Source organism: Gavia stellata, chromosome 12 (assembly GCF_030936135.1).
Source record: "Gavia stellata isolate bGavSte3 chromosome 12, bGavSte3.hap2, whole genome shotgun sequence".
In the NCBI taxonomy this organism is placed as follows: Eukaryota; Metazoa; Chordata; class Aves; order Gaviiformes; family Gaviidae; genus Gavia; species Gavia stellata.
Genome location: NC_082605.1, coordinates 17188326 through 17205592, shown reverse-complemented (window position 1 = coordinate 17205592; position 17267 = coordinate 17188326). Strand labels below are relative to the sequence as shown.

The window sequence follows — 17267 nt, the reverse complement described above, 5'->3', positions numbered from 1 at the left end:
AGAGAAAAGTTGATGTTCCGATGGTTTGGTACAATCCCCCCCTTCGTCTCTGGGGTTTTGCTATGGCAACAACTGAAAAAGGATAAGATGAGAAACGATTTGATTCTTGAATTCTTACAATCACGGTGGCGCAAAACAGGTCTTATCCTCTACATTAAGGCCATGGGATACCTGTGTTTGGAAGCTCACGACTTCCTTGTGTAAAACTGCCTAGTGCAGAGCTACCTGTGGCTGTCAGCCCATGGGGCTGCGAGTCATACAGTGCCTCTGCATTAAAAGCTTTTAAAACAGCAGAAATACACAACCTGGGTCGAAGAAACAGTCCGCATGCCCCGGTTTAATCAATCAAAGCCCTAACCTTGTACTCACGCAATGTTTGCAATCAGCAATCAAGCTAATAGTTTTGTGGTTCTGTCTGGCAGCTCCTGCCAGACCCTTTTGGCTGTAATAATTTTAATTTCTGATTCAGAAAGAGAAGGGGGATCCTTGGAGGGGGTACTGTGGCAGGTCCCAGATAACCATCACTGGGGACATGGGACCCAATAAGGGATCACGCTGTTCTGTTCTGCACAGAGAGAGCGGAGAGGACGAAGCCAGCAGCAAGTTAACAGCAGCAATTAAAGAAGTTATGATCTGGTGCAGAGAAAGGATGAGGCCTTCTGGGAGACATTCCTCTGCTCAAGGGCAATTAATGTGTGCAACAGCGAGCCAACAGCAGCAGCAGCCATGAATATATGACTAAATAAAAAGTTAGGTCCCCAGAGGAAAATGAAGGACCCGCAGTAGAAATCACAGAAGATGGATTAATGGATGTTGAAGGATTGCATGACTTTTTTGCTTTTCCTGGTCCAAACCAAATGTACCCGAACGTGTAGGCAGAACCTTTTCATCAGTGGTTGATGCATAACGCCGGTTATTTGCCTCAGGCACTTTCTTCCCTGAGCTTCTGTCGCTATAGTAGTGGTGGGATGAAAACAAGAAATGCGTCTGCCTAGATTGCGGAGATGAGCAGCAGCTGACTCGCCTCCCCTACGCGAACACAGCAAAGTCTGATGAAAATTGAACACATGAGAGAGACTCTAATGCTCATGATCAGACAGTTTCCTGACTTGGTTTCCAAGTTTCCTGGCATCAGTGCACACACACTTTTCGTCAGGGCTTATTGTTCTTTCCTAAAGGAGGGGAAAAAAGGGGAGGATTTCCTAGCGCCTGTCATGCCAATTCTGCAGCCTGGAGAGAAAGCGGCTTTGTTTTATCCCTCACTAGGATTATGGAAAGATTTGAAATGCATGATTCGCATGGTCAGAAAAGAAAGCTTTCTCTGCTTTCCTCATGCACAGATGCTTGGGCGCTGTATTGACACAACGAAACTGGGAACCCGGTCCAAAACCCCTTGAAAACAGTGGCAGCCACTGTGGAGTTTTGGATCAGGAAGAAACTTGACCCTATCCCTCTTCCCCAGGGGAACGCAATGCTGGGTCGCCAGAGGCTGTGCCCACAGTCCTCCTCAGGTCCCATCTTCAGGGCTTGAGGCTGGGTTCCAGCCAGGTTTCACCTTCCACTCAGCCCATGGGGCTGCAGCCTGGGACAGGGTCGCAGCACCTGCGATGCTGTGCGGAGCCAGAGCTGGGGACCACCCTGTGCTCCCATCCACTGGCAGATCCAGGGTCCCCCAATCAGCCCAGGCTTTGCAACTCAACACGAAGGCATTCAAGGTTGGGTGGCGATCTTTTGTTTGTTTGTTTTTTGGTGTTGGTCCCCCCCTAAACCACCAAATGCTTAAGTGGCATTTTCTGGTTCTTAAGTAATTAACCACATTTGCTGTGTTTGAATGGCCACACTCAGGTACTACAGCTGCTTTTTAAGGGCCCCGCTGCAGGATGCAGTATCTGCTTTTCCAGCTGAGCACAGCAAGAAGGCTCTGTCCCCTCATGGGAAAGCCAGGCTTTGCTGCGATGGTGGGAGTTCCACGGTTTTACGTTACCACCTCACACTGCAAATAGGCTTTAGAGAATTGCTCTGGCCCTCACATTACTTGCACAAGCACAATGGAACTGGGCCGAGCTACATTGAAGATAATCCAGTTGCTTTGGGGAAAAAAAAATAGGAGGCAATTCTGCATACATTTTATTGTGTAAAACACAGCTTTAGGCTGGGTTGTTTTTTGTTTTTTTTTTCTCTCCTGGAGTCCTGAAATAGCACACCGGGCAAGGCATGGTGTTGCAAGCAGCAGTTCAAACTCCTGCGCATATCAAAGATGAAATAACTTAAGGAATGTTTCTATCAAGATTTAGACTGGAAGTTGCTGCCCACCCTCGGCACCTCCGACTGGCCTCAGTCACCACAGCCCCATCCAGTCTAATCACCAACAACCCACAAGCCTTTCTGAAACATGGTAAAGTAACTGAGACCGCTTTCCTCTTCTATTCCCTGTTTTCCTGATTGCACCTTAGCTCTGAATCATAAGCCAGAGAAAATGTTCATGAGTGAGATGTTAATATAATATATATCTTCCCAGCAGAGCTTTTGTGGCCAAGCATCTGTCAGGGATACCAGATCACAGAAGCCTTCTTCCATCAAGTTATTTTTATTCCCTTGCTTTTCTTTTTAGATTTCCCTAGCCTCTACGAGGACGTGCAGTAATTAGTGCCTCTTGTGGCCACCTCACCTCTGCCCAAACAACAGAGATCTCAGTTGTGCAAAGGGCCCCAAAATAGACCATGACTCAGACCCGGGAAGAGGAGATGGTGGCAGGGAAGAGAGGTGTGTGAGCCAAGCCCTGGGGTGGTTAGGGTGGATGCTGACTTTGCAAGATGCGTTTGAAAAGTTTCTTTAAAGCAGGGGAGGATCACTGACAGAAAATCCAGTTTTACTAATCGAAACCTCTTTGATCTAGAATGGCATCTCAGAGAGAAAGCTCTGATTTTTCCACCGATGTTGCTGAGTCAGCCTTTCTGGGGGCAGGATGGCTTGGTGATGACTCACAAAAAATTAATTGCCTCTATCTCTGCCTCCCACTTTTGATGTAATTCTACCTGTTCTGCCTCTTACTTCCTCTGACTTATTCTTCTTTCATCTTCTCTTATCTCTCATTCTTTACACCCCACCTTTTTCTTCAGGTGATCTGTGGCTGGTGTCTTCCTTCTGCTGCTTTTCTACCTCCAGCACCACCCCTGCATTTCACCTTTGCTTCTCCATTTCCTAAATAAAATCAGGAGCCCCGAGAGTGACCCTTTGCAATCACACCCTTTGCACGTTGTTAACATCTGAGCAATACTGTTGGGCTGCATTAGAAGTGATTTTCACTGACTGATGGACAATGCAAATAAGGAACACTTTGTAACAAGTTTACCTAATTAGGGGAAAAAGAAATGAAAAACCTTTCCCCCCAGGTTCCTCTAAAAATGAGCTGGACAGTGCTTTTTGCCTTATATAGTGCTAAGTATTGTTATTAATTCAGAAGCAAAGCTGATGACTCAGGAATGTGACCTTGCACCCCACACTCAGCAGAGCAGCACTAAGGTCAGCCTCGCTGCTCATCGCTACTGGCACCATCCCCTTCGCCTGCTGGGTCTATTTGCTAACTACAACCACCATTGCCAAGCCATCCAGGTCTGAATTCCCTCAAATTCACTTGAATCTGAAGCAAATCCACCAAAGGCAGTCAAGTTTCACTGATGAAGTCACAGTAATTAAGGGCTTCTGAGGTTTCTTCTACCATTTGGCAAACTTTCTGTTGCCGTGGGAAATACGATGACATGAGAGCTGTATTGTCTAGCTTGACAAGATCAAAAAGAGGGCAGGAATGTTTTACAGTAAAAAAAAGGATTTTTACATTGTTCCACAATAGCGAAGAGCAGTTACGTTTTCAGACACTAATTACCCCTGCTCTGAAAACAATACATGGAGCCAGAAACGCCAAACAAAGCTACAGCTGTTACATGTGCGTGGGGGAGCAGAAGCTGTGCTCTCTCCATGTAAATGCGAAGTTGCCTTTCTTTCCTGAATTTCTTCGTACAATATTCAGGCCACAATTTGCTTTTAATTATAGTCTCTTTTTTTCAGGCAGCCCAGTACACCTTATGATCCTTGAGCACAAAAATGGTCAGAGCCAACCACCTCAAAGACTCATCTTGTCCCATGTCCCACTCTACCAGCAGTCACAGAAGAGCCCAAGCAGGAGAGTGTGCACCAAGTGATTTAATCTCGTCCCACTCACAAACCCACCCCCACCCCCCTGCTTTAGCAATGCACACAGGGCTTAGACTTGAAACCAACAGAACATGCAATTAACAGCAAGTATGTGCTCAAGTATTATTGATGAACTGGCACAGATTTCCTCTCCTGGGTTTTGATCAATGCCTGGATTAATGAATAACAGATAAAGTTCTGTCTCCAAAAATTCTCAATGGGGGTTAGTGTTCCTCCATTCCTTTACTAGGATGTGGGGAAAAAACAGGCAAAAAAAAAAAAGCTATCTGTTTTGGCAGGTTGTCCTATTTTCTGAAAATAGCATCTTGTAATCCACCCTCCAACCCGTCTATGACATGCTTGAACAAAATCTGCAACACCCACACACGTGCTTGCAAAAATGCAAAGATCCATTTTCTTTTCATTGGGATTTATTTCCCCCTCACTTGTTTCTGGTAGTCAAACTGTCAATTGTATTTACTGTCTGCAAAGCAATGAGAGAAATACACCACTGGAAATTAGTTACTGCAGGTAGCGCTCATGGAGGAATTTGTCACGAAATGTTTATCTTGGCTGATAATCTCCAAAATGAGGGAAAAATGAAATTTCAAATACAATAGTGAAACGCTGAAATGCACAGGCCCCCTTAGCGAGTCAAACTGCTCTGGAGAGACACAAGAACAGGACAAGGGGTTTTGCCTTTCTTTCTCTGAGATACGAAGTAAAGGCATTTCTTTTAGTTAGCTCTGGAAACACTGCAGCTCCCTCCTTTCAGAGGATTGTGATGACGTACTTTCACACCAGTGCCTCCAGCCAGCCAGTCCCTGGGCAAATGCCCCTTCTCGAGGTGCCGAATATGGATTTTCCTTAGGTTTAGTGGAAGAACGCTAATAAATGAGAGCCTTTCCTCTCACAGCAGAGCTCATCAATCCCATAAGGCTTCCCTAGAGATATTACCGGCATGAAGAAAAATACTTTAAAAGTGACCTTTAATACTCAAGTGAAAGTAGAAATCTGCCTGAGAAGGAAAGGGCTTTTCTTTAACGAAATCGAGGTCCATTGACTCTTCCAACACTCTTCACAGCCTGTTCTCAAGGAGGAAGCAATGCACACAGTGCTCCTCACTGCAAAGAACATTTGCCCCGGTGCTGGGCATCCCTGCATCTTCAGTGCTAAATCCTGGCTATCTGGAAGGCTTCCCACACAGCAAGGAACAGGCTTCCTTCCAGCCGTTGGGAGGGTGGATGGAGCTGAGCTCTGCGGCTTTCTCCTCCTGTCCGCTCTCCGAGGACAGACTCCTGCGGGGGGGAACCCTGCAGCAATGGAGCCGCGCTATGAGCTCTCATACACACCACGAACTCTTGCAGAGGCAGCCACTGCTAAGCAGTTGCCCTCAGTCCATATTTTTTGCCAATTATAACCATTATCCAGTAATTCCCGTAGGATCTGAATGTTTGCACCCAGGCACCCTGGAGCTGTTAAAGTCAGTCTCTTTTTGAGGCAGCCAGCCTGGTAATACCACATTTGAACTGCTTGAAGTCATTAATGCTGAAGTTCTCTCCAGCCCTTCAAAGTCAAATAGCTGAAGTGTTACCAGAGCCCTGGACAGCTGTGGGGATGCGACGGGCTTAGCCCAGCAGCGGGACAGGAGGTACCACGGAGGGAACTGCTCCCTGGACCTTTTGCACCTGTGACGTTCTGGCAAAACCAGAGTTTTCCACCCCTTTGCTAGCAGTGACAAGACTGTTTCTCACCCCAAGCCTGCTCTCTAACAGCTCTTTTCCCAAGATGAAGAAATAACCATTTACTCGAGCATTCCTGTCCCCCACCTTTCCACTGCCCATCTGCCATGATGCACATCCCAGCGCTGCCTGCATATGCCACAGCCATTTGACACTGTGAGGTGCTTATCGATATTTCCCGTGTCCCAGCAATTTTCCATACCTCAGTCTACCAGCCCCCAAAAAGCAACACCCCCTCCAGACTCCCCAGCATCCAAAGGTGCCTTCAGTACCCTCTTCTCCTTGATCTCCTCCCCTTCCAGAGCAGCAGCGCATAAGTTTGTACCACATACCCATTCCTACAAAATCAGTTCATTTTTCTCTGGAGAAAGGAAACAAAAATAAAATTCTCCAGCTGACTCAGCAATCCAAGCTTGGTCTTTTGTTTCTTTGCTTTCTAGAGAAAGAAAGAATGCAGTTTGCTGATCAAAGAGTATTTTAAAGTATTTAACTTGGAACTTCTGCCCTCTCAATGAAACCTCTCAGTTTCTTCCAAAAAATATCCTAAAGCCCATATCTCTCTAGAATTAGTCAACACCACCAGTAGTTTCACACAAATACATATTTCATCTTGCAAGCATACATTCGTAACTCCTGTTCTGGACATTTGAACATCCTAAAGATCCCCTTTGTCGCAGCTGCCTTCAGTGGCTTATACCCATCCAAATGCATGTCCAGAGCAGCATCACCAAAAAAACCCCAGAAGACACTGCTGGGAAGCTGACCAGGAAAGCTGTAGCAACCTACGTTCTCTTCTGCTTTATGTCCAGTCAAAATAATGGAAAATATTCCTCCCCCCATACTGTCAATCTCTTAACTTGTCAGGTTCCCAGCCCTCACTCGCACATAGCTGTTGTGCAAACATTTGGCCAGTACTATTTTCCTACAGTACTGTTTTTAATAGGACAAGCTGTCAGCCACAGTTGCTGTCTCAACACACCACATTGCGCACGCCGTGCTGGGAGAGGTGGTAATTCCTCCAGCGCCGGCAGCTCGGAGCAGGCACGCAGCGATGCCTACCCAGAGCACTGCAACACGCATGTCCTCTGCTCCATCCCTCTCCACCTCTCATGTCTTCTCCCATTAACATAGCAAGTCAGAGACCCTCTGAGGTGCTCAGGTCTCCAGGAAGAGAAGCTACAAAACCCTTTTGAAGATGGAGTCTAAAGACATTGGAAAAGGGACAACCCCAGCGGTGGTGGGGAGAGGGTACCAGTACCACGCCTGCAGCTTGGGATCCCTCTTGCAGGACCCGCTCCCAGTGATTGCGTTCACAAAACTCTTGGAAAACAGCCTGCACAACAGCTTCATCACACTCCGGAGGAAGAAACGTCCCAGACACGTGCCAGCCATACCAATGAACCTCCACAGACTGTACATGTAACAGTAATGCAAACCGTAGTACTCCGCCGTAGCACCAAAAAGGAAATAAAGTGGCTCGTTATAGAACACACGCTGCCGGGAGCACTTGGAAAGCTGAGTGGGTGATCCCAGCCCCACTTCCAAGCCTACATCCAGACCCAGATTTATCTCCCGAGATATTTTCACAGCTCTTCTCAGAAACACACGCTTTTCCTTGCTGTGAAAGCACAGCATAGCACTCAAAGACATGTTCCACTGGTCTTTACAAACCCAAATACCTTCTCAGACTGGGGGCTTACATTCTTTGTGGTACAGACTGGTGGCATTGCTCTCTGATTTCCCTTCACCGAGCTATCTTCTTGGGGTGAACTGCTTCCTAGTCACTGGAAAGTTTAGCTACTACCTCTGAAGGAAGGTAACCCTTGATTATCTTAACAAAGTTATCGTACCATGGAACAACACAAATTAGGAGGCCTGGAAATGCCACCGGCATATATTTGCATTGCCATATACACAACTGTCCAACATTGCCCGGTCCCACCATGAGATCCTGACTGAACCCATAGCTCTGATGTCCCTCCTCCTGCCCTCTCCTCTGGACAGACAGGGCAATCAGCTTCCAAACTAACAAGCCTCTGTCAGAGCAGAACAAAAGCTTCCATTTGGAGAAAAATCTACAAAAATCTAAACAGCTAGAGATATAACATAAGCAATAGAAAGCATAAAGCAAAGGCCTAAAAAACAAGTCATGGACCATTTCTGAGAAGTGGGTGTATCAAATCCCCAGGTAGTGCTTTTGCATGGAGCAATGTGGGACTGCTGAGCCCCCCCTTCCTGCACCCCAACACGCTCTGCTGCCGCTCGCATCGGTTCATAACACTCGCACCGCTTCCAATCCACCTTGCCTTCCAGAATCAAATGGGCTTTCAACTCCACGTAAAATCAATCCAAATTCTTGCACACCACCTGATGTTCAGCCACAACCACCTGAAAGCATAAATCCTTTGCCCTGTGAGAAGCAGGGTTCACATACAGTTTAATCTAGGTCTATAAACCCTGAAGGCAGCAATTTCACCTCCAAGACCAGCTGAGATAAATGTAAGAGCAATTACAGAAGATGCAGCAATGTTTATTCCATTGTATTTTAACATTACTTTGCATTTTACCTATAATTTTCCCAAGTACATTGTCCTGAGGTACTTAAAGCAATCAATTAAGTCCTCTGTATAGTTCTACAGCATGACTCCAATAAAACTCCCAGTCAAAACATTTTCATTCAAAGTACATGTCAAATCCTTTTCTCAGGGAACCCGTGGGCTCAACCGCAGGCTGAGCGGCACACAGGGCAGGAGTCAAGGCAGAGCTGTGGGTCTGCTGACGGACCTGCGGACAAACTGCCAGTACCTTCACACTGAATAACCCATGGCAAATAAATGCATGTAGAAGCCAGGTGTGAGAGGAGACCAAAGACATCCCACGTATACAGTTCCCTTCGGTCCTGGGGAAACCTTCGGGGCTGCTGCACAGCAAATGCACATTTGGGAGCAGGGAAAAGGGGAAGGATGTGTGTTTGATTGTCCCCTAGCTGGGTCACCTCATGCCGTCTGGGGTATGGGATCAAATGCCAAACAAAGCAAAGCTAAAGGGTTTCTGCTTTGGTTGCTTCTGTACTGGCAGCATGAAAACGTGCAAAAAGACATTTGCAAGGGAAGTTGTAAAAAGCCTAACTTTTAGAAAAAGCCTTTGTGGCAGGCACAGATAAAACACCATCACTGCACAATACCACAGAGAGTATTCATGAATATATATTAAAAATTCAAATTGTGAAAAAGTTGCATATATTAACAAATCCAAAAGTGACTTCCACTTGAAGAACAAATTCTGGCTAAAGTATTAATGAAGAATTTTTCTGGCACCAAAACAGTGTTAAGCATAAAAAATATAGTCTCTATGAAGCAAAATAAACCAGTCAGGATTTTTGCCATCCAAATTCATCAAGAATCCAATTGTTTTGAGTGCCAAAAGAAAAGCTTCTACAATTTAACAATGATATAAGAAGCAGCATTCTCTTGCCTCCATGGCAGACACCATCTCCAGAAAATTGCTACCACTTTCCTTCCCCATTTACTTCCCATCCAGCTGTGTGTCCATGAGCTCTGTGTTCATGCAATGTTTGTGCATGGAGGTTCGTAACAGAAGACAGCAGCTGACCAGTCTGAAGAGCTGCAAAGCAAGATAAGCCTCCTCTACGACCCCAGTTCAGCACTCAAGGATGTGTTTGCTTCAAGGGAATAAAAACTACAAAGTAGAAGCTGGAGAACACTGAGGATAGCGGCAACTGGAGACCTCAACATGTGGAAAAGTAGTCTTGTCTGCAGAGCTGCTGCCCTGTGACAAGCCTACTGACTGGAGCAATCAGCCTCTCCACGGTTGTGCAACAGACTGGGGACATTACAGTTTTAGAAATATTGACAGCCAGACCCTCTCTGACCTACTTAAGCAGAGTATCATTGCGCGTAACCCAACACACCAGCGGCATGAATGAGCAAAGACTTTGCCACTTACGTAGCCACCCTTGGGCTGTGGCTTCTTGGCTGTGTACAAAATAGTTTGGCACAGAAGCTAAGCCATTGGGGGGTGGTGGATGATCTCTTCCTTCATATGACACAGCGCATGGGTTGTGCTAAGGACCACGTGCACTGGGTCAGCCTCAAAGAGAAGGTGAAGATGTGGCTGTATCAGATAACTGGTGGTTTTCTATAGAAAAATGTTTCCATAGAAAAATATGTTTTGCAGGAACAAAGCATCAAGTGACTGGAAGCATCTCCCAGTCCCTCACTGCTGGGAAAAGGGTACTTACATTTATCCGCAGTTGAAACAAAAGCGCAAACTGGCAGTAATAACCATTCTTTGGCCAAGCTGCCAATCTTGAAGATTTCTACAAGGTGGGTTTTGAAGACTGTAACTGGGGTCAGGGAGAGGAACTCAAAACTAGAAAAGCCACAAAGTCATCCTTATTTTTGTCTGTTTTAATCAGACCAGCAATGATTTCAAACTCCCTGACAACAGGAATTAAATTGTACATTGTGCTCACAGCCAGCCACTACTGCAGACCATGACTGTCCAAGTACAAAAGCACAGACATTTTCTCCCATTCTACTATCCTCTTGGTCTAAAAAAACCCATCCCACCCACAGGACACGCAGGAGCAGAGAGAAAAACCAAAGACAGTATTCCCAGAACCAGTGTGGTCCTGGAAGACCCATGGACACTGGATAACACTGATTTGCAGATTTTAATTACTTCAGTAGTCTGTAGCCATGCACAAGTAAACAAAAATCATATCAGGGCTCTGAATTATGGTGTTCACTCTCTAATAACAATTAGAGCTTGTTACAAAAATGTGAAATATTCCTTCCTGTTAAAAACTATGTTCATTCAAAGCTGAAAAGAAACAGATTTATTTTGCAGACCTGGATTACCTTTTCCCTGATCCAGGAGACGATGTAAGAGCAAACAGCTCTAACCAAGCCCGTAGCTCATTGATTGGACCACTCAGCTTGGCTATGCAAGCTCCACGTTCAGGTTGCTTATGGACTCGCTTCAGTACAGAGACTTGACCAAGGTCTCTGATGCCTTCACTGCCAGGGAAGTGATGTGCTGGGGCTATACTTTAAATAGCTCAGAAAGTTCTTGCGTTCATGTCACTATGGAATAAAATCTTTTTACTGGGTTTCCATTGGAAAAAAAGATTTTGAAAAAATGGAGCTGCAATTTTCTGGACAGCCCTATAAATTGTCAGAAAGCATGAATCACAACTAAGGAAAAAATAACATCTTTATTTCCTAGTTAAAAATAAATCTTAATGCTTCGGTCTGCTTTGCATCATTAGGTCACATTAAATATGAAGAGACTTTTGTGAAGGTGTCACAATTAGGGAGAGATAGCTATATCCTGAAGAATTTATTTTATGAATGTTGCTCAGCAGGATGCAACATTAGGCTCCACACTCACATCATTTCCACGTTCAGCTAACAGTAGTTAAAACTTAGAAGTGCTTGTTAGGCAAATCTCTTCAACAAAAGGCAAAAATTAGGTATAAAAAGCCCTGAGATCAGGGTTTGAAACTGTTGTGGAAGAAAGTAATTAAAGCCATGACCAAGCTCTTAGCACCCATCCTAAAGAGCCATTTTTTATAATCAGAGTATTGATGAAAATCTCCAGCTTCACTGATATATTATTGAACTTCACCCGACCACCCCTGCAACTGCTGTTTGTGCAAAAGCACAGCTTTTCAAAAGGCACCAAGTTTTAATCTAAGGAGTTCCAGGACAGAGATTTCTCCCTTCATTAAACTGGAATGGGTCATGCAGAGTTTAACCAGCGCCTCTCACCTTCCCGGGAGCTCTGCCAAATGTGCCAGGGAACTGGGGCATCTACACCTCTGTGCCAAAGCACAGAGCACACCTGTAGCTCGTGCAACTTCTGCTGGCTTGCTTTTGCTTCCGTCTACCCACAGAAGAGTTATGAGGCCACAATTTGCCTTTGCAGAAGGGGCATCTTCTGTGTGATGAACATGTGCAAAATAAAACATGAACCTTAGGGAGTTTAACTGACTAGATGACTTTATTCCTTCCTATCTCCCACCCTCAACTGGTACGGCAGTCCAAGACAGCTGGGAGGAGAGCCTGCCATAGTTGCCTGAAAGTCAGCATTGAAGGCAACTACTTAAAGACTTCCTATTTACCAGCAGCTTCTGGTCTCCCAGCCATAACAGACATTTATTATCTTTTGGCCAAAATGTTTTTCACTGAATTCTGAAGCAAGATTTACTACAAATGGATAATAAGAAAAAAGAAGGCTAGTAGGCTCTGGCACAGAAATGTGCCAATATTAATGGAGGCTTTTTGCAGAGAAAGATAGTTGCAAAGCACAAAGAGTTAGCTACTTTCTCCTTAATTATCATCTGTAGCTTCTAAGTAGGCAATTTAGATCTGGCTGTCATACATCAAATGAAAGACTAGCCTACCCATCGCATGCAGATGAGGCATGCACTTTAAAGGGTGCTCAATGGGAAAGTTTTTATTCAAATGAGATGCTTAAAGAGTGAATGAAAAGCTCCCATGAAATACAATTTCCTTCTCCTTCAGAAGCAAGGATTACTTCAAGAGACAGTTTTACTAGCACACTGGAAAGATACTAATAGGTGATTTAAAATAAAATGGAAAATAACTTTTGTTTTGCTCGCTGCTGTGATACAAAGACGTGCACAGACATATCCTTTCATCAGGCTCTCACGTTAGCACCACCAGGCAACCCATTCTGTTCCACTAGTAACTATGGCTCAATCCTCCTAACAACTATGCACATACTTACCTTAACCATCGGCTTAGGTGAGACGGTGTTTAAAATTTAACGATGTGATCCTCTGGGCCAGTATTTTCCTAGTGGCTCACAGGATGAAAGCCACAAGAAAAGGCAAGATATACTCCAAATGAATTCCTATGCGGCGTTTAACATGGAGATACCCTGGGTATGTAGGCTGGGCTAAAGCACCTCCAAAAGCTAAAGGCAAAGAGGTTTTAGTTCAGGATCTGCCTCAAGACTTAACAGACAGCACACTTACGGGATTGTATTGAAATGCTCCTCCCTGCCATTGCACTGCAGACCTGTGCAGCTCAACCCCTCCGCTCCTGGTGCTCACCCCTACCACGGGCCCTGGGCAGCATCGCCCTACAACCAGGGGCTGAGCACGGCATTCCTCCCTTGGTCAGGACAGGGATTTGCAGAAGTGAGGTGACCACAAAGTAGCAGGTGATGATATCAGCAGATAATATCTCTGGCTGGCAGTGTGCTGCCTGTCCGTGCAGCACAGCATCATGAGAGCGCTTCTACTGTGCAAAGTTTTGTTTAAATCAGTAGCTGAAGCACAAACGTTTCAGTGCAACTCTGCCAGTTACAAGAAAAACATTAAGTTCATGACATAAGCAATTATACAGCAAAAATCTTCAGTACAGACTTGGTAAGTCAAGCCTGACAACTGAGCTGGCAACCAAAAAAAGTTTACTTTTAGGAGGATTGGTTAAAAAGCACCTTAAAATGATGAATACCAGCAACAAATACGTGCACGGCAGGTATACTATTCAACCACTTACTAGTAAAGTAAAACCAATGAATAGCAAAGTACATGATAAAATGTTGCTGGGATCAGAAGAAAAAATAAACAAACAAATAGGACCTTCACCAGGACCCTCGCTACAGAAAAAAACACTGCTTCAGGGCACTTGGATGAGCGACAAATCCGATCTGAAAGGATGATGGACTGCAAAAGTAACAAATAATACCAAGATGCTGATTTCCCCCACCCCCCAAAGAATCATTACTGGGGTGAGTGTCAAGTTGATGAACATCCTAATGTGTGCCAAATTTGCCATAGATACTGTACCAAGCACAGATCCTAATGCTGAGAAAAACTGCTAGTGTAGGACCAGAAGTTTTTTCCCCATTTATGAACCTGTAAAACTTTTGAAATACATATACAGGTATCCAGAAGAAAGGCTGATTTGTGTTTTAAAGCATGAAAAGGTAAAGAAATCCTTTGTGATAAAACCAGAAGCAGGCAGAAGAAATGAGAGAAAACTTCAGGTGATTATTTAAAACAGCCTTATGAAGATCAGCTTGGACATGGAAGGATCTGGCAGAATATGTAGAAAAGCATGGCACAGCTCCAGGAGACACTGTGGAGAGGTATCAGGCTTTGGACTACAGGTTTCTTTGCACATTATAGGGTGACTACAGGGTCACGGATCTGGGTTGCAGGAAGCTTAAATGAATCAGCGTAGTTGTAGATGGGAAAAGTGTTCACCTTGCCTCCTGTTCTAGGAGGGATGGTGGAACCAAATTTGGGTTCAATTACCCATCAGTGACACTGGAGAGACTCCGCAGTAGCAGAAGCCCAGAGCTGTTCCCCAGCACGGGGCACCCCTCAGATGGGGAACAGCTCTGCCTCCCCATGTTCCTGCTACACGACAGTCCCACACAGGTACCCACCACACGGGCTTTTCTCTAAAGGGATCGCTTCTCCCAGCCCTGCGTAATCACCACTTTGCCAAATTACTCTGATGAGCTTCTGTAGTGATTAATGTACTTATCTGTATTTCCTCACTTCTCCCTTTTCAAAGGGCAAATGAATCCAGGTCCAGAATTGAAGGGGGAAGAGAATGTGATTCGGGCAGAAATGAGAAGCAACCACCTTGTACAAGGGGTTTCTTTGGTGCTCCACAAGTTCCTGCTGCCAGAGTTACAATGGCAGCAAGATAATGCAGGAGCCAAGCATAACTATAATCTTATCATAACTTTAAACTAATATTCATTCTTTCTTGATTTTAACTGTACCCTTCAAAACTCCCTGTCTGCTAGTACTAATGATTTCTCTTGAATTCGTTTACATTGTTTGCTGGAAACTGTTGCAACTTCTAGGTTGGTGCTGAGAAAAATCTCAGTAAGAGAGTATGGAGATGCTTCTTGGTTTGCAGGAGCATCTGGAGCTACCTGCTGTGGAGTGCAATGCTTCTCCAGTACATTCAGGACTGGCCTGGGGCTACAGGAATCACTGGTTTGAGGTCAGCTTAGCAGTCGGTATGTTTTAGTCACACATCCCCAGGCCCCATCAGCACTGGTTTTGCCCTCCTTCATCCTCCGTTTTCTTTATCTAAGGTGATTGGCCCCAGAAGCACATGGTCACAAGTGAGATGCCTCCCCTTTCAGTCTGGAAAACTCCCTCCCCCATTCTGATCTTGCTTTAATGGGAACATTTTCAGGCTCCTTCAATCTCATTTCCAAAACATCCAAGTCCTCTTGCTTTGCCAAGCTGTCCTGTTGAGCCTTACAATTTTGCTTACTTGCTTAAAGCACTTGACACTTATCAACTAGCCAAGGTCTAGCCGTTCAGCTTCTAGGCGAAGAAAACAAAGCCTCAAACTCACAGCAACAGGAATGAAAGCAGCTGCTAGCACAGCTGCATGGCTTTCTTCATTTCAAGTCATGCTGGAAGGCACAGCTTGAAAAGCAGCACTCAGGTATTCAACTGCTTTGGTGTCATTGCTGACAGCCACAACAGCACTGTGGTGTCAGATGCTCACCAGCACCTCTCCTTCCACCTACATCTCCCCCAGTTGTCAGCCAATAATCAGAACACTGAAGGCATTTGAAAGGAAAAGGACATGGGAATATGGACTTATTTGGACCTGGATGCAAGACAACTGGTGGGAAAATCATCCTACCTACACAAAGCCTACATGCCCATGCAGGCAGAGAAGCTTCAGGATCACGGTCTTGATGAGGGAGCCTGAACTTAAGATGTGCCTGCTTTTTCCAAGGGTATCAACTGCTTTAATACGAGATGTTACCTTTCCCAAATAAGTTCACTTCTCTTTCTAGAGCATCCCCTCTCCAATCTGTCAGAGGAGCACTGGAAAAAAGTGGAAGAGCAAATGTATGAGGAAGTCATGGAAATATTTAGATGAAACAGTAAAATGACACCAAGTTCCACAGGTAGCACCAGGCCAGGTTTTCCAGGCACACATCTGCTACCCCACATAGTCTGTACATCTTTGGACACTTTTTGCACGTGCCTCAGGTTTGCATGCGAAGTTCCAAATTGCACAGAAATTGAATATCTTCACGCTTCTTCCAAAACACCAGCTGGCCAAGTGTCATCTCCTTTCTCACCTGCAAATTACAGGTATATTTCCACCACGTGGCCAGCTATCCCGCTGTACATGCCATACACGCTGTACATGCCATACACGCAGTCTTCAGGTGCAGGCTCCTCCTATGTCCCACTCTGCTCCAAGCACACCCAGCCACAGCTGGGAGCCACACAGACACTTCAAGGGCCAGCTACAGCCTCAGTTGGATCTCTTCTGCAAATAAATCCTATTTTGCATCATCTTTCCAACATGCTGGAATGCTACAATTACCCAGCAATGTTTGCAGTTTTCTAATAAGCAAGACTGGGGGAAATTGCAGATCCAGCCACATCCTTCTAAAAGCAATGGTCAATGTGCCGGGTAAAACACCAGGAGATACTTGCTGGCTACTTCTCTGTTTTCTTAACTTCTTTACATAAAGTACATTTTATAATCATGCAAATTAAAAGCACTTTACTGTAGGGTGTATTCTGTAATGAATTCTGGAGATATGACCTATTTGGAAGTGAATCACATTACAAATTCACATAACTCAATTTTCAAGATCTCTCTCATGCATACTAAGCAGAAATGAAAGAAAATGCAGACAAGTTCAAGACAAAAAATAAGCATTTGTAATACCAGAAAATGTGACTCTTTGGAGTAATAAATGTGTGTCAAGGAAAAACAACAGTTCAAGGAATCAAATTCAGTTTTCACGGTTTGGAAGATTCTGTATTTTAGATCATGTTAAAGAAGTAGATGTCATTACAACTGGTCTGTGCGTAGCAATCATAAGCAAAACAGCATGTGATTTCCCAAGGAAGCAAAACAATTTTAGAGTCATAGTGTACTGGGCTTGAGATTGGATTATGCATTCTTTTCTTAATCATCTCAATTCCTTAAAGAAATCACTTATACAGAAGTGAAAGGTTTCTACAGCGGACTTGACATCTTTAAAAACAGAACTGCAGATGTTCTTTTGAAGCAGGATCCTAAATGGCACAAATGCTTTTATATATACTTATATATGTATTTTAACCGCACTACAGCTTTCAAACTTGAACAACATAAAATCTGTTTTCTTAAGTCACTGGGTTCCAACGTTTAAAGTATTCAGGCACCGAGAGATGCAGACAGGCAATTAGTAGAATTTTCAAAAGCATTTCAAAATTACAGATCAAACTTATTTTGTCTTTTTCTTCCCCATGGAGTGGCTCTTCCAGGTCCTTACTACTCCAGT

General features: G+C 44.6%; 1 protein-coding gene across 2 annotated transcripts in view; it reads right to left on the bottom strand.

Annotated features, from left to right (window-relative positions):
• SYNPR (synaptoporin) overlaps positions 1 to 17267 on the bottom strand; it is a 109703-nt gene that overhangs the window by 10812 nt on the left and 81624 nt on the right. The window lies entirely within an intron of this gene.